Here is an 18,117-nt window from a genome sequence, read left to right as displayed (position 1 = left end):
TCATCCCAATAAAACTTAGGACTCTGAGAAAATGAGGATGGTTGTAGATTCCCTGGGCTTTGACCTTGGAAGAATAGAAAACAGCAGAACAAATATGCCAAGCAATAGCAAAGGAGAAGAAACAAGTTAATCATGATCTATTCCCTTCCTCCTTTAAGTTTTCCAACAGATCATGTCTGATCTCAGGAGAAAAGAAGTTTTAATTGGATAATAAATCAATGTTTTAGTATTAATAGGACCAGATTCTTTTATTGTGTGAAAATGAAATTGTTCATTAAGGGTTGTAACAAGAGAAACTAAAGGTTATCTTTAGGATTGTAATCAAAGTTAAAGAGGGAAGATCCCACAGAAATAGTATAAAAGCAATGGTTGCAAAATAATATTTGTTTCAAAAATTCAACAGGCAGTTGTAATCAGCATACAATTGACATAAAAGTGCTTCAAATTGAACAACAAAGCAGAAAACTGTATGCCAATTTTACTTATAAAGATGTTCATTCCTCATCACATCTGAGGGTAGAATCAAAAAGCACATTAAAAGAGTAGTAAACTATGAGAAGATAACAATCAACTTATATTAAAATGAAGTGGTTCAGTTTTAGAAAGTTGATAATAAAATTTGCCATAGTAAATGTTCATATGATCCTATCATGGGTATATTTTATTAGAAAAGTTTCATGATAAAACAATTAAAATGAATGAATATATGGATATGTCTTTAGATTGATCTAGTTACCCTGGCTGGTTTAGCTCAGTGGATTGAGCATCAGCCTGCGAGCTAAGTGTCGCTGGTTCGATCTTCCAGTCAGGGTACATCAGAGAAGGAAAACTCTGACTCCAAAAAACCTCCGCTGCCTTGCGGCATACCTCTTCAGGGGAAAGGCTAAGGGAGTAAACCCTGACAGAAAATCCGGAGCCGGAGTCCCTAAGGCGGTTTGACGTTGTAGTCAACACCGGCAACTCCTGCGGCGCACCTGAAGCCAAGCTGTATTGACTCCGTCTTTCCCTTGGACCCTTCAGCTGCGAAGAGAGGGGGGGTCTGCTGCATGGGCAACAGCAGACCCTCCATATCACCCTGCCCAGGCTCTGTAGCTTCAGCGTCATCACAAGATGTCGATTCAACACGGGAGGAGACAGATACGATGTCACTCCCGAGTCGGACCGCACAGCCATTCTCGGCGGTGCAGATAGACTCTTAAGAAGCTACACCATCGTCTCTCGAGACGGACGGCTGCCGACGAGTTATCAATCTGTTAAGCCAATACCTGCATCATGCTTAATGATGACATATCAGAAGAATTTCCCCATTAATAGTATTTCTCTGAAAGTACTTATTAATACAATTAGAGAAAACAAAACAAACAAAAAGAACATGAGAACGTAAAGATCACAGGGAAAGGAACAAAAAATAAGTGTTTGAAGATGGTATAATTGTAATCCTAGAACCCCCTAACCTATTAATAAACAATTAAAAAATATTATTTAATAGAATGTTGATTTACTAAGTCATTGTAATCAGATAAATGCTTCTGCTGATCAAATAAATCATTCTTAATAAAATATTTGAAGTAAATATACAATTTAAAGTAAATAGCAAGTAAAAAGATTAAATTTCTGAAAGAATGGTTAAGAAGTGTTTAGTGCCTATTTAAGAAATATTTTAGCCCAGGCTGATCTGGTTCAGTGGATTGAGTGTTGGCCTGAGAACCACAAGGTCGCTGATTAGATTCCCAGTCAGGGCACATGCCGGGGTTGAAGGTCAGGTCCCCATTTGGGGGCATGCAAGAGGCAACCATACATTGATGTTTCTATCCCTCTAGTTCTCCCTCCCTTCCCCTCTCTCTAAAAAATAATAAATAACATATTTAAAATATATTTTAAAAGATACCTTAAACCCTAACCAGGATTATTATGATAATCTGAATAAGTGAAAAATACATATCATAGTAGACCCCCCCCAAAAAAAAAGAATCACACACCCCTCCTGAATTAAGACATTTTTGTTTTTGACAAGAAACTGCAGGAAGGTTCTATTATGTCATTTCAGGACCTTGCACAGTTGCCCTACTTTGCCACTAGGAAAAAAACCCAGGCTAGCCTGGTGCAGGATTAGAGACGATGGAAAATAGAGAGGGGCAATCCCAGATGAGTCCATTATATATCTATCAGAATTATCTGAGAGAAACAGAATGGATTTGTTTTAAGTAATGGGCACAGGTGGTTGTGGGGCTGGCAAATCTGAAATCTGTAAGGCACTTGACTATAAACACCTATGAGTCTAGCTGAGAGCAAAAGCAGCACCCAGCTGAACTTGACTTGTGGTGCCAATTTGTAAATTGGAATGGTATCTTAAGCTATTAACTCCTGGCTGATTTGTCACATGCAAGAGATCACTGACTCTGAAATAAAGAGTAAATATAAAAATATTTCATTCTAAGTTGACCTATAAATTAAGCTATTGGTAAAATAACAATAATCTGTTTTGTTTTTGTTTTTTTAAAACACTGAGTAGACTATAGCATTCAGATGGAAAAGCATGCATAGGAAACCAGAGAGTCCCACAAAACAAAATTAATGAATATTAAAATATACTATAAATACAGCAATTAAATAAATTTAACTTAATTTAATCTTAATCATGAAAAAAATAACAAAAAATAAAAAAAGACCTTAAATCCATGAATCTCATGATGTGATGAAACATGAATTTAAAATCAATAGAGCCTTGACTGCTGTGCAGTGGACATGTCTGCTGCGGGTGGTGGTCATTGTGTTGAAACACAGGGAGAGGGCACTGATGTTGCCTTCAACTTCAGCCCGGAGCCCACACTTAATGACATCCACTGCTTCTGTGCTGAGTTTGCTGCTGAAAGAGACTGGGACCAATTCCGCCAGGCTTGAATGTCCTCGCGGCCTTGGTGGGGGCAGAGGGGAGCTGGCAGAGTTCTTTCAGGGAAAGCCCCATGAAAAGCTTGCCCCCAAGTCTGGTCCCAAGGAACAGCAGCCCTTCAAGAGGAGTTTATTGATGTCCTCAACTACCTGGTAGCATTAGCAGCCCACCGCAATGGAGATCAACTGGTGACACCACCCAGTACATCTGTACCATGGTTCTTCCCACATTTATACAGAACTGCCCCATGAGGCTCTCTGAAGACCAGACTGTGAGGACTTCAGATCTTGTGCACTGTTGGTGGAAATACAAATTGGTATACCCACTATGGAGAATGATATGGAGGTTTCACAAAAAAAAAAAAATTAAAAAGAAACTGTTTTTGACCAAGCATTTCTACTTCTGAATATATATTTTAAAACAAAACAAAACCCAAAACACTAATTAAAAAGAATATATGCATCTCTATGTTCATTGTGGCATTGTTTATAATAGCCAAGCTATGGAAGCAACGCAAGTGCCCATCAATACCCGAGTATATTAAAAACATGTGGTCGTACATATGTACAACAAAACATTACTTGGCCATAAAAAATGAAATCATATCATTTTCTACATTATAGATAGACCTATAGAGTCTTATGCTAAGTTGCTAAGTGAAATAAGTCAGACAGAAAAAGACAAATACCATATAATTTCACTTATATGTGGAATCTAATGAACAATATAAACAAGCACACAAAATAGATACAGAGAACAGACTAATGATTACCAAAGAAGAGGATGGGGACTAGATAAAAATAATAAAAGAATTGAGAAGCACAGATTGATAGTTACAAAATAGTCATGGAAATATAAATTACAGCATAGGAAATATAGTCAATAATATCGTAATAACTATGTATGGTGACAGGTAGGTACAGATTTATAGGGAAAAAATTTGTACATTATATGATTGTCTTACTACTGTTGCTCCACACCTAAAGCTAATGCAAAATAATATTGAATCTAAACTGTAATTGAAAAAAAAGAGATATATTTGATAGAGTGCGTTGATTATCACCCTATGGATATAGATCAGTTGTACTAGTTTTATATATATAAATTTAGCATTTCTTATCTGAATTAAAAATAGAGAGTAAGAAGAAAGTAAAAAAGAATATTATCTCAATTTTTAAACTTTAAAAATATATTGGTATTACATAATTCATATACCTATTACTTGAGTAAGCTGCGTACTAAGAACACCTCCATAATTTATAATTACTGCGCTAAAAGATATACAGCCACATTTTAACAGACCAGAACAAAGACTGTTCAACTATTATAGATTACAGTTCAAGATCATTTGAGAGTATTTAAGATAAAGAACACTTTAAAAAAGCAATTTCCTGGAGGAAGTTATACTTTAAATGCAGTGACCTGTGAAAAAGTTTCTTCTCTTTAAATGTGTCTGCTTTGAAAGATTTATTGATTGTGAAGAGGAAAGAGTCAAATGTTGTGTTTCATTTTATTTTATATTTGCTAGCTTCCTTAAAGGTTGAAAGAGAAAAGAAACACCATGAGCTACCTACGATGCCTTTGTTGCATATACTACATAGATTAAACAGAAGGAAGAGAAAGTCAACTGGAGAAGTTATGGTAACAAGAGAAATCATATTTCTATATATTTAGGTAGTATTTAAATGCTGCTTAGGATATTAACTTTTATAAACCATTAAGTCTTATTAATGGTCATTAGAATATCTGTCAGGGCTCCAATATAATCTTATTAGTGAACATGCAAATTAGAACAATGTTACAGGAGTTATAAAAGTCCTATTTAAAAATGTGTGGCAGGATGCAGTAAAACCAAAAAAGATAGTACTAAGCCCCAAGGATAGGCATTGAACTCTGCCAGAGAAATTTCTAGGTTTTTTGTTTTCCCTATAATATGACTATGCCCTTTGGGTGAGGAACAATGCTAAGCATCATATCATATATCATTTCCTTCCACATGCGCAAATATTGTTTGTTTACTTTTAGACATGCGATTGTTCAGAGACTTTAGTTTAGAGATCATTTTGGCTTATTTTTTTTCTAATATTTATCCATTAAATTTTTATCTTTATTACTATACAAAGATTCTATATTATTTCAAACTGGTGTTCAGTTTCTATCTAATTATCTCATTAAATAGTTTAGCCACAAGGACATAGAGATTTTAATATTTGTATTAACCTCAGTATTTTGGTAATAAACTTATTTCAATGAATTCACAACAGGAAAATCAATGTACCTGTAATTGTTTTAAATTCATCTCTACCTCTCTTACGCTTTCACAGTTGGAATTAAGTCTCAAGTTCAATGTATTTTTGATCTCTCTCTTCTCTCCTCTTCCATCTGTCCCCCAAATCTCTCTCTCTTTCACTTTCTCTCTCTCTCTCTCTCTCTCTCTGTCTGTCTCTAGGCACCCTTCATCTCTCTCTGTCCAGAAATAAACCTATACATTTATGGTCGATTGATTTTTAACAACAGTTTCAGGTCCTTTAATAGGAAAAGATTAGTCTTTTTAACAGATGCTGCTGGGCACACTAGATTTTCACATGCAAAAGAATGAAGCTAGATCCTTCACCTCACACCTTATAGAAAAATTAACTCAAATGGATCAATTAGCCTAAACACAAAAGCTTAAATTATAGAACTCAAAGAAAAATCAGAAGTAAATATTCATCACCTCAAACTCGGCAACATATTTTTAGATATGACTCAAAAAGCACACATGACAAAAAAAATACATTGAATTCCATCAAAATCAAAAAAAAAAAAAAGACTTGTACATTTGTAATAGTTAATTTCATGTGTCACTCTGGCTATGCCACAGTACATAAATATGCATTTGCAAATTTCTCTATTGTTTGTGAAAGTATTATTTAGTTGAGATTAATATTTAAATCAGCAAATTGTGAGTAGATGAGATTACCCTCCATAACTTAGGTGGAACTTATGAAATTCATTGAAGGCCTTAATGGAAAAAAGACCAAACTTCCCAGAGGAAGAAGACTGACAGCAAACTGCCAGACTGCTTTTTGACAGGAACTACAACAGCCTGCCCTAGAGATTTTGGACTTGCTAGCCTCAACAATTTCACGATCCAATTTCTTAAAATAAATCAATATATTATATTGCTCAATAACGTTATTAATGTTAACATATGGTATATTACATAAGATATTAATAAAAGAGAAAACATTTATTTACACAACACATACACACAACACACAATTAGCTATAGAAGGGTGGGCAAAAGTAGATATACAGTTGTGAGTACATAACAGCGTTTATGCTTGTATTATTACTTGTTAATTACTGGATTGAGCGTCGGCCTGCGAGCTAAGTGTCGCTGGTTCGATCTTCCAGTCAGGGCACGCCAGAGAAGGAAAACTCTGACTCCAAAAAACCACCGCTGCCTTGCGGAATACCTCTTCAGGGGAAAGGCTAAGGAGAAGGGAAACTCTGACTCCAAACCTCCGCTGCCTTGCGGCATACCTCCTCAGGGGAAAGGCTAAGGGAGTAAACCACGACAGAAAATCCGGAGCCGGAGTCCCTAAGGCGGTTTGACGTTGTAGTCAACACCGGCAACTCCTGCGGCGCACCTGAAGCCAAGCTGTATCGACTCCGTCTTTCCCTTGGACCCTTCAGCTGCGAAGAGAGGGGGGGTCTGCTGCATGGGCAACAGCAGACCCTCCATATTATCCTGCCCAGGCTCTGTAGCTTCAGCGTCATCGCATGATGTCGATTCAACACGGGAGGAGACAGATACCGTGTCACTCCCGAGTCGGACTGCACAGCCATTCTCGGCGGTGCAGATAGACTCTTAGGAAGCTACACCATCGTCTCTCGAGACGGACGGCTGCCGACGACGACTTTCCTAGGATAACCTGGTCCATATCTATTTCCATTGTATATGAGTGTTCAAGTATTTCACAGCTTTTTTTTTTTGCAATTTTAATTTCCATGATGATATCAGTGTCCATATGTACAATTGTCAACTGAACATAATTTTATGGCTGTAACATAGCTCTTTACAATTTACTGTGTGTGAAAAAATTTTCTAATTATTTAGTATTAGAAGTGGAACTTTTGGGATGTAATTATGTCATGAGTGTGGAGCTCTCAGGCATGGAATTAATGTGCTTATAAAAGAAACTCCAGAGAGTTCTCCAGCCCCTACTACTATGTGAGAACACAGTGAGGAGGTAACCACTAATGATCCAGAAGGTGGATTGTCGCCAAACACTTCATCTTCCAGTGCCTTGATCTTAGACCTCTTAGTCTTCAGAATTATGAGAAATAAATGTTTGTTTTTTAAGCCACCCAGTCTATGGTATTTTTTTTAGAGCAGCATGAACAGACTAAGACACTCTACAAGGCTTCAGTGTCAAGTATTATTTCAGGTGTTAAGAATACAACAAGCCCTGGCTGCTGTGGCTCAGTGGATTGAGAGTCAGTCTGCGAGCCAAGTGTCGCTGGTTCGATTCCCAGTCAGGGCACATGACTAGATTGCAAGTCAGGTCTCTAGTTGGGGGAGTGAGTGAGAGGCAACCACACAGTGATGTTTCTCTCCCTCTCCCCTTTCCCCTCTCTCTAAAAATAAAATAAATAAAAAAACCCAAAACAAGCAAACAAATAAATAAATAATTTAAAAGAAAAAAGAGTACAGGATTGGTCTTGCTCAGTTGTTTGGGTGTCATCCCATAAAGTGAAGGGTCACTAGTTCAATTCCCAGTCAAGGCACATGCCTAGGTTGTGGGTTTGGTCCTAGCCAGGGCACATACAAGAGGCAAAGGATGGATATTTCTCTCTCACATCTATGTTCCTCTCTTTCTCCCTCTCTTCTCCTCTCTCTAAAAAATAAATAAATAAACAAATAAATAAACAAATAAATAATAAGGGGGGGGGGAGACAAAGCAGTAAACAAGTCAGATATGACCCTGGAATGCAAAAACCTCCAAAGTACAATCACTATTCCATAGGCAATATTGGAAAATATCCAATTGACTCTACCATTTTAAAGGCTTTATATCTTCCATAACTTACACAGGATAGTTCTTTTACAGATATAGCTAATAAAATTTTAAATGTTTTAAGAAATAAATAAATTAATGATTACATAAATATCTCAAGAAATAATAACACATTTTCTGAACATTTTCAATTTGCCTACTTGGATTGCCTTTGTGAAGTTCTGGAAGTCCCTGAAACCACTTCTCACACCAACTGCAAGTTTAAGTTTTGGAGTTCCTGAGACCATAATCAGGGTCAATTATTCACTAGAAATACTCACAGAACTCAGAAAATGCATTATACTCATGGTAAAGGTTGATTATAGCAAAGGTTACGTTAACATCAGAGAGGGAAGATGCACATAGGGCACCATCCTAAAGACACCGAGATTTGGAGCTTACAGTTGTCTTCTCCCAGAGTAACTCTGCAGACAGCCCCTGTTTTTTTCCAACAATAATGTGTTATAATATTCAGAGTATTGCCAATCAGGAGACTCACCTGAGTCTTGGTGTCTAGAGTTTCATTGGAACCAGATCACATAGACATGGTTAACATTCAGTGTCCCTGAATTTAGAGTCCATTTCCTCCAAAAATTGAACTGATACCATGAGGCAGAAGTTCCCATAAATCTGATCAAGATGGCAATATAGGTAAACACAGCTCATTTCTTCACACAACCACATCAAATTACCACTAAACTATAGAACAGTCATTATTTAGAACCATGGGAAATTGAGCTGAATGGAAGTCCTATGCCTACAGAATTAATGAAGAAACCACATTGAGAATTGTAGGAGGGGTGCAAATGTGGAACAGGCTGGTCCCACACCCACGTATTGCAGATAAAAATTAGGAAGAATATCTCAAGACTGAGGAGTCCCAACACCACACCAGGCCACCCAGTGCCAGGAAGATAAGTCTCCACAACTTCTAGCTATAAAAACCAGCAGGTACTTGAGGTTGTGGAAGACAGAAACTGCAGGGACTCCAGGCAGTTTTTCTTAAAGGGCCCCTGGACAGATTTATTTGGACTCACTCCCTCTGAGCTCCATATTGCGGTAGCAGATTGAAAGGCATCAAGGACATACAGGGAGAAACAGAATTATCTAGGATCAGGATGATAGCTGAGGGGCAGTTTTCTCCCAGACAGAAGTGCTGGCAGAGGACATTGATCCTTTTATGAGCTTTTCCATCACAGAGCCACAGAGTCAATAGGCCTGTGCCATACCAGAGACTCCAGCTATCTGGTTCACCATGTTTGCCCCACCCTGGTGATTCTCTGAGACTCTACCCTGCCCAAAATTCAGGCCCACCCAAGCAGTTTCCAGTGACTCTTCTATATGAATGGCTTGTCTTAGCCCATCTCGAGCTTGTCCACCATCTCGAGCTCTCTGTCAGTCGACTTGGAGGTCAACCAGAGAATCGCCAGGGCAGCCACAGTTCTGGCCAGACTGAACCGGCGAGCGTGGAACAATTCCAGCCTCACTGAGAAAACCAGACTGCGCATCTACCAAGCCTGCGTACTCAGCACTCTCCTCTATGGCAGCGAGACGTGGACCACCTACGCAAGGCACGAAAGGAAACTCAACAGCTTCCACATGAGGTGCCTGCGACGTGTCCTGCATGTCGCCTGGCAGGATAAGGTCCCCAACACCGAGGTGCTGAAGCGAGCCAATATGAGCAGTTTGCATGCAGTTCTTAGTGAGAGACGCCTCAGGTGGCTCGGCCATGTCAAAAGAATGGATGCAGGCCGTATCCCCAAAGACCTCCTCTACGGCGAGCTAGCAGAAGGCCAGAGGATGACAGGGCGCCCAAAACTGCGGTTCAAAGACATCTGCAAAAAGGACATGACACAATGCTCCATCAATCTCAACACATGGGAAGTTCAAGCAGACGACCGCCTAGCCTGGAGGCTCGCGGTCAGGCAAGGTACGTCACACGCAGAGGCTGCGCGCAACGAGGAGGCGGCCCAGAAAAGATCGAGGCGGAAGCAGTGTCAATAGCAGCAACAACGGCCATCTGCCTTCACCTGTACCAAGTGCGGCAGGGATTGTCACTCCCGAATCGGACTGCACAGCCACTCTCGGCGGTGCAGATAGACTCTCAGGAAGCTACGCCATCGTCTCTCGAGACGGACGGCTGCCGACGACGACGACGTCTTAGCCCATGCTTCAGGTTTTCCTAAATTATCTCAAACAAGCAACATCTGACTTAGTTGAGTCCTGTATCTCTTGTTAAGTTGCCCCAGGCCCTGCACTAGCTGCAGCCAACCTTGGTTCACAGCTTGGCCTCTCCAGGGCACCTCCAAGCTCAGCATAAGTAGCAACCATCTGCAGATCACTTTTTTTTAATGTCATGTAAGCCCAGATAGAACATGTGTGTAGGCTGACCTTGGATGAGCAAACAAAAATCAAAACTCAACTACAAGAAGAGAGTGTACACAGCCCAAAGCATGGGTACAACTAGAGTACCCAGCTTGGGTAATAGGGGATGCTGTGCCAGTGGATCCTATAGGACACCTACACATTAAACTACTCTATCAAGCCTTGGAGATGGAGTAGCTCTACTTAATACGTAGAAAAAAAGAAGAGATGCTGTCAAAATGAGGAGACAAAGAAACATGGCCCAAATGAGGGCGTAGAACAAAACTTCAGAAAAGAACTCCCCCCAAAAAATGGGGAAAAGCAATTTATTAGATTCAGAGCTCAAAAAACATCTCATAAGGATGTTCAAGGGACTTAGTGAGGACCTCAACAGCATAAGAAAGATCCAGTCAGAAAAGAAATATACATTAATTTAAATAAAGAAAAATTTATAGGAAGTCAACAATAGAGTAGGTAAAGCAAAGAATTGAATCAGTGATTTGGAACATAGGGAAGAGAGACCAATCAATCTTAACAGCAAGAAGAAAAAAGAATCAAAGAAAAAAAATGAGGAGAGTGTAAGGATCCTCTGGGACAACTTCAAGCAAACCAACATTTGCATTACAGGGGAGCCAAAAAAGAAGAGAAAGTGCAAGAAATTGGAAAACTATTTAAAAGATGACAGAAAACTTTTCTAACTCGGTGAAGGAAATAGACACACGAGTCCCAGAAGCACAGAGAGTCCAAAAAATATGAACCCAAGAGGCCCACAGCAACACACATTATAATTAAAAGGTCAAAGGTTAAAGAAAAAGAGAGAATCTTAAAAGCTGCAAGAGAAAAGCAGTTAGTTACCTACAAGGGAGCCCCTATACGACAGTCGGTTGATTTCTCAAATAAAGTTTGCTGGCTAGCAAGGATTGGCAAGAAATATTTAAAGGATGAAAGGCAAGGACCTACAACTAAGATTACTCTACCCAGCAAAGCTATCATTTAGACTTGAAGGACAGATAAATAGCCACCCAGACAAGATAAAGCTAAAGGAATTCATCACCACCAAAGCAGTATTACATGAAATGTTAAAGGGCTTTCTTTAAGAAGAAATACAAATATATAAACAATAAAAGGACAGTAAGTACATATCTATCAACAATTGAATCTAAAAAACAAAATTAAAAACAAGCAGAATAGAAACAAAATCATAGATACAGAGAATGTTTTGATGATTGCCAGATGGGAGGGTGGATGGGTGAAAATCGTAAAGGGATTAACAATACAAATTGGTAGTTATAGAGTAGTCATAGGGATGTAAATTACAGCATAGAGAATAGAGTAGCAAAACAAAAACAAAACAAAAAAAAACAAGGTATGTCTAGAAGGTAACCAGCCATTTAATATGAATAATAGAGACATTTATTGAAGGAGATACAAAAAAATATTGTACACAGGGCAATGATAATTCAGTCCCCTACGGAGTAGGTACATTGGGACCTCATATAGTTCTTTCAATTGCCATTAGCTGCCTCATCGTATTTTCCTGAATCTCATCGATGGCTTAAAATATCTTCCCTTTCAAAGGTGATTTTAGTTTTGGGAAAAGTCAGAAGTTGCAGGGTGCCAAATCTGGGCTGTAGGGAGACTGAGTTACCAGGGTGATTTGATGTTTTGCCAAAAACTCTCCATGAGATGTGATGCATGAGCAGGTATGTTGTTGTGATGGAGCTGCCAATCACCAATTGTGTGCAACTGCTGCCTTCAGAATCATTGGAATAGTTTCCACTTAATGCAAAATTTGGTGCACTTTCATTGCTCAACTTGCTCAGTCATTTTGAATGCAATGGCCACACAGCACACATGCTCACTGAATGGCCTCTACCACCACCCCCATTATGTTATATTAACAATGACTGGAACTTTTCTGAACAGAACTTGTTGTATGTGCAGGAACCATGAACATGAACAATGGTGTGGGGATTGCCTGAGGGAATGGGGGTTGGTAGAGGGGGACAAAGGGAGAGAAATGGGACAACTGTACAACATAGACAATATATATATATATATATATATATATATATATATATATATATATATAATTAAAAATTAAAAAATCCCCAATCATAACCCACATTGTTAGCACAGATTGTCTGCAATTACTCAAAGCCACCAGGTAAATGAGGACTCTCTTAGCAAGCAGGACATTCCAAGAGCTTGGAGGTTACTTCCCTGGAACTGAAACCAAAGCCAAAACTTCTTTTGAGCATATTTTACACTCTTAGTGTATTTATGCAAAAGAAATATTGAATGATACCATTTATTATTTTACACTCTTTTGGTACCTGATTGCTGATAAAAGTATTACAGATTATGCTACAGAATCATTTATGTGATAAATATTAAAGAAGATTAATATACAATGCATTAATTAGAACACAAAGTATATCTGTGTATATATGTGTATATATGTAAAATTAGTATATTTTTTAAATTAAATAATAATTAAAATATTTAATCATAAATTTAGAAAGTGATCTAAATTTTTATAGATAGATAAATAGAAATTTGATTACCAGAAGTTTTGTTACCTCTCTTGATGTTTTTTTAGTCAGTAAATGAAAGCTGGAAAAAATTTTAGTTTCATGTTTGCCTGCCTTCCATTGAGCAGCACCTCTTATAAGAGTAACATTTTACAGAGAGTGTTTCCACTTAGACTTTATTGGAGAAGGGATGTTAAGAACCATGTCTAACTTGTGAGTATTGGTGTATTGGAAAGTCAAATGTAGTTACAACTTCACAGTTCAATGCTCAAGTTTTCTAGGACTGTGGAATTGGAACAACAAAATTGAATTCTAGAAAAATGTTTGCAAAATAAGAATGATTATAAAAGCAAACTTGGAGAGCTTTTTTAAAGGAAAAGTTTGGTTAATCCTAAAACTGTGTTATTTATTACAGATTTCTATTATCACGCCTGCTACTACTCCTTTAACTTTAAATCTCATGGTAAAAGTATAAAACTTAAAAAATAAAATAAAATAAAGGGAACTACACTCATACAAACAAATCATTGGTTTTTACATTTTTTTAAATTGAAAAAAATACTCAAAATAACTTGTATGTTTGTCAAAGTGTTTTATAACACAATCTAAATAGTTTTATAATTTGCTATTTTTTATTTATACAAATCAGTTCATCAACTCATTGATGAGTTTATAATAAATGACTGTTAGAGTAAAAGGGAGATGCTGTGGGTATTGATGTAACTTGCTGATATATCATGGAAGAGGGGAAGAGAGGGAAGGAAGTAGAGACACACACAGAGAGAGACAGAGACAGAGAGAGAGAGAGAGAGAGAGAGCTGTCCCTGGTGTTATGTATAATTTTTCTCCAAGAAAAATTATCATTCTAAAAAAAAACTCAGGTTTTTAAACAGTCGTGCTCTAGATAAATAAGAAAATATAAAAGATAGTTTCTTTTAATTTGCTCTACTTTGGGCAAATAATTGATAAATTAGCAAATTAAGTAAACAAACAACATAATGTTATCAAGCTACAAAAATTTAGTCCAATTATTTTGCAAGAGCAAACCTTTTTTTCTCCTAAAGAAAATCTATTTTAGATAACGCAACTTCATTTTTTTATATTAATTTAAGAAGGGAGGGGAGAAATTGAGGGATCTTTATTAATAAATTAAAATGAGTTCATTCATGAGTCAAATTCACTTGAAAATTTAAAAAAAATACTTAACTTACATGTTATATCATTGTAAGAAAAATGAAAATAGAACAGACTTTTAAAATATTTATAGATAATTATTTGTAGTGATGTATACTTTGGAGTTCAACAGGGGTTAAAATCTCAACAGTAAAACTAAAATAATTTTTAAAGTTCTGAACATAACCTTTGGCACATAATTAAAGTAAAGACACTTTACAAGAGGGGTCTAGAATCAATCAATTATTGACAGCCTCACCCCGCAAACAGGCATTAACTTCATTTCCTTTGAAATAAAAGTAATTGCATTAATAAATCTGTATAATACCTGTCAGCTAAGAAGTTTTATAATTGGGTGATAGGAGAGAAAATATGGGCACATGTAAAGATTATGAATAACAATAATACAGATATGGAAAACCAATATTAATGTAAAGCTTTTGATTTTGTGAGGCACTTTAATATATCTTATCTCATCATTGTTCTCTACAGCAAAGTTCTACCAAGATATATTAGGTAAGAAAATGCTTTTAATATTCACATTTTTCTGCTGTTTATGCTGAGGATGAGAGATTAAATGATGAGTCCAAGGTAATTTAACCAGTTAAGCAGTGTACCAAAACTTAAACATGCATTTCTCTTAAAATTAATCTTTTTTTCTATTAAATAAAACTGCCTTTATTATATTTTATGATCACTAAATCATCAAGAGAGAAAACTGATACTGGCTTGTGGTATTTATTACCAGTGTCCAGCTCTCTAATTATTTAGCAAGATATATTTATTCCAACATTAACCAATTTATTCCAATATATTTATATGACAAATAAACCAAAAGAGTAAAATAAAAATACAAATTACAAATGGTATGGTGGGTGTATGAGAACCTCTGATATATGGTTACAGAAAAAGAATTTCAATTAAAAATAATTTATATAAGATCAAAAATACTAAAAGAAATATTTTCTTTATTTTTTAAACCTAAATAAATATTTCTTACATTTCTTTTGTTTTCTTCCTATCATGAGAAATAGAGCCTATTTTCAAATAATATTAAGGAGCATTTCTACTTTGTCATCACATAAGTAATGTCAATTTTATCTTCCCACATGACAAAACAAACTTAATTATTCCATTTTTATAAGAAGTTGTCCTGTGCCAGAGATACCCATATCATAATCTCTCATAACACTTGCAAAAACATTCAGGATGCTATTTATCAGCCAATTCAGTTTCCTTGGATTTTAACATTACATTTTAATTCAATATGAATGACAGTTTCTCAGCTTGTTCAGCAGAAGTTTTCTATAATCAGTTAGCAATGTAGGAACAAATATGACACTAGATTAGTCATTTATTTTTACTGATGTATAAGCGTTTCAGACATTTAACCAATAATCTCTCCACTGGAGATAGAAAAAATATATAGAATTAACACAGTTGGAATTTGCTATTATTTAAGAATCTGTTCAACTAATCATCACTTGGAGCAGAGCTAGTCTAAATATTAAAGGAACATAATCATTTGATGTAAAACTAAAACTGTCTTAATCCTAGAAAGATTTTTAAAATCCTTAAAAACATACCCTGTTGTTATTTTTTGTGGTTTAAGTTATCACTTTGCTATGACTTCTAAATTTCCACTTAATTCATTTGTAAGATGATATAGAAATAATTGAAAAGTATGTTGTTACAGCTGACAGTCAAATTATTAAAATGTTCCAATGTGAAATTCCTGTTTTCCCATTTATAATTCTGGGACTTGCCTTCCAGTCTAATGTCATCATAAGTAGTTGAATGATGGTAAAAAGAATTGGAAAAATGAATAATTATTCAGATAGCAAATCCTTGTAGAGAGTGATGCTTAAATAGTGCATCCATCTAATCATATTTAGTTTAAATTTAAATTGTTAAATTATCTGTGGGATTTTTTTCCATTTGGATAATACAGTTTGGGCTCATTACAATAACCACTGTGACCACAATGAATATAATGAACCACGATCTCAACGAGACATTATTTTGTCTCTCTATGAAGGGATAAAAAGATCATAGTGCATCTTCTCTTTATAAGACTCTATTCAGTGAAAAGTGTTTGATATTTTTAGTTTCAGGGAAATTAAAAAAAAAATCAAAATATCCTGCATTTCTAAAATTTGAAGATACATGAACTTAACATTTAGTGAACTACTAATGTACAAATAAATATCGTATCCTATAAAACAAAGTAGATATTGTACCTGTTGTCTGATATTAAATCTAGCAGAAGATGTAATACAAGGTCAGTTTCAAAGGGTTCCAAAATTGAGACCATAATGGATTAACTCTACAAAGGCAGGTGTCGTAGATTGTCAGATGGCCACAATTAATGTTTGCCCCATACATGTCCCTTTCCAATGTGATCTTGAAGCTTCTTTCATTAACAGTTTCCTTTTTCTATCCCTCAAGTATGTACTGGTCTAGTGACTGCACTTTCCTGGGATATTATGACTTTTTAACTGGTTTCTGGAGTTCTCTTAAAGCGTTTTTAGACAGTATATTGTTAAGTTCGTGTCTCTGTGGAAGAACAAAGTGTGGGGCTTCCTATTTTTCTAAAGGATTGGGCTGGCCTGGCAGAGGGTCCCTGGTTTATTCTTTGGGTGTTCTAGAGGGAACAGGCTATGAGGCAGAAGCCTGTCATTCTTCCAAAGTTGTGTAGTTTTTGTATTTTATGCTGTTTTAGTTTGTAACTAGCTCTATAGAAATAAGGTGATTAAAACAGGGGGAAATGATAACAGGGCCCAGGTGTTAGAGTTTAGCCTTAATTGATAGGCTTAAGTAATTGAAGCTGTGACTGGATAGACTTTCTTTATCACCAAACCTTTGCTTCTGGAATTTTGCCTAGAGGGTGGCGGCAGGCAGCAGGACCCCAAATTGCTTTTCGGTAGCATAACTACTATTGAATCAAGATTAAAGCATTTCCATCTCCCTAAAAATTATCCTGTGTCTTGTTGTATCATCCTTTCCTCTAGCCCCATAGCCCAAGGCTACCAGTGATCTACTTTCTGTCTCTATAATTTTGCATTTTCTAGAACTTCATGTAGACTTTTATGCTTTGCTTCTTTCACTTAGCGTAATGCTTTTTGAGATTCATTTGTGTTGTTTTGTGTATCAGTATTTTGATCTTTTTTATTGCTGTGGATGTCTGTGACGCGATATTCTAGCGTCCGCATCGTTTAGAGCTGCGACTCAGAACATGGCGCGTTCCTAGAAGCCGCTTTCGGCATCAGTGGGCGGCAGCGCGTGGACTTGCAAGCGTGGGGCGCGGGACCAACCGACGCCACTTCGTGTTGGACAGTGGAAGCTGGAGAGCCGGGCTATTCGGACTGAGCCAATTGGTTTCCATGGATCTCAATAGTGCCAGCACTGTTGTTCTTCAAGTCTTAACTCAGGCCACCAGTCAGGATACTGCTGTGTTAAAGCCAGCTGAGGAGCAGTTGAAACAGTGGGAAACACAGCCAGGTTTTTATTCAGTGTTGCTGGTAAGTTGCTTAAAAATAGTTATTATTTTTAATAAAATGAGACACTATTCTATTGTTTTAAAAACCTACTCATGTTGGTGGTTTACTTACTGAAACTGATCCAAATGTTTGGCTGCCATTGCACTGCCATTTACTAATTCGAGGCATGGCACTTGGAGGACATTTAAGAGATGTTTATTGTTGGGTGAGTATACCCAAGCAGGGTATTGGTAGTATCTGCTTAGAAGGTTACACTGCCAGTTTTCTATTTTAGCCTGTAAATGCTGCCCTCAAGACTGTAAAGGAGGAAAGAGGAAGGACATCTCTAAAATCAGAGAAGGAAAACTCTGACTCCAAAAAACCTCTGCTGCCTTGCGGCATACCTCTTCAGGGGAAAGGCTAAGGGAGTAAACCCCGACAGAAAATCCGGAGCCGGAGTCCCTAAGGCGATTTGACGTTGTAGTCAACACCGGCAACTCCTGCGGCGCACCTGAACCCAAGCTGTATTGACTCCGTCTTTCCCTTGGATCCTTCAGCTGCGAAGAGAGGGGGGGTCTGCTGCATGGGCAACAGCAGACCCTCCATATCACCCTGCCCAGGCTCTGTAGCTT

General features: G+C 37.1%; 1 pseudogene; it reads left to right on the top strand.

Moving 5' to 3' along the window:
- The first annotated feature begins 2,745 nt into the window (after nt 1-2,745).
- LOC150008650 (dCTP pyrophosphatase 1 pseudogene) lies at nt 2,746-13,308 on the top strand (annotated as a pseudogene).
- Nucleotides 13,309-18,117: the final 4,809 nt, after the last annotated feature.

Source organism: Furipterus horrens, unplaced genomic scaffold (genome assembly GCF_987537825.1).
Source record: "Furipterus horrens unplaced genomic scaffold, mFurHor1.1.pri manual_scaffold_5, whole genome shotgun sequence".
Taxonomy (NCBI): Eukaryota; Metazoa; Chordata; class Mammalia; order Chiroptera; family Furipteridae; genus Furipterus; species Furipterus horrens.
Note: the sequence above shows the minus strand (reverse complement) of the source record. Positions and strands in the feature narration are given on the sequence as shown.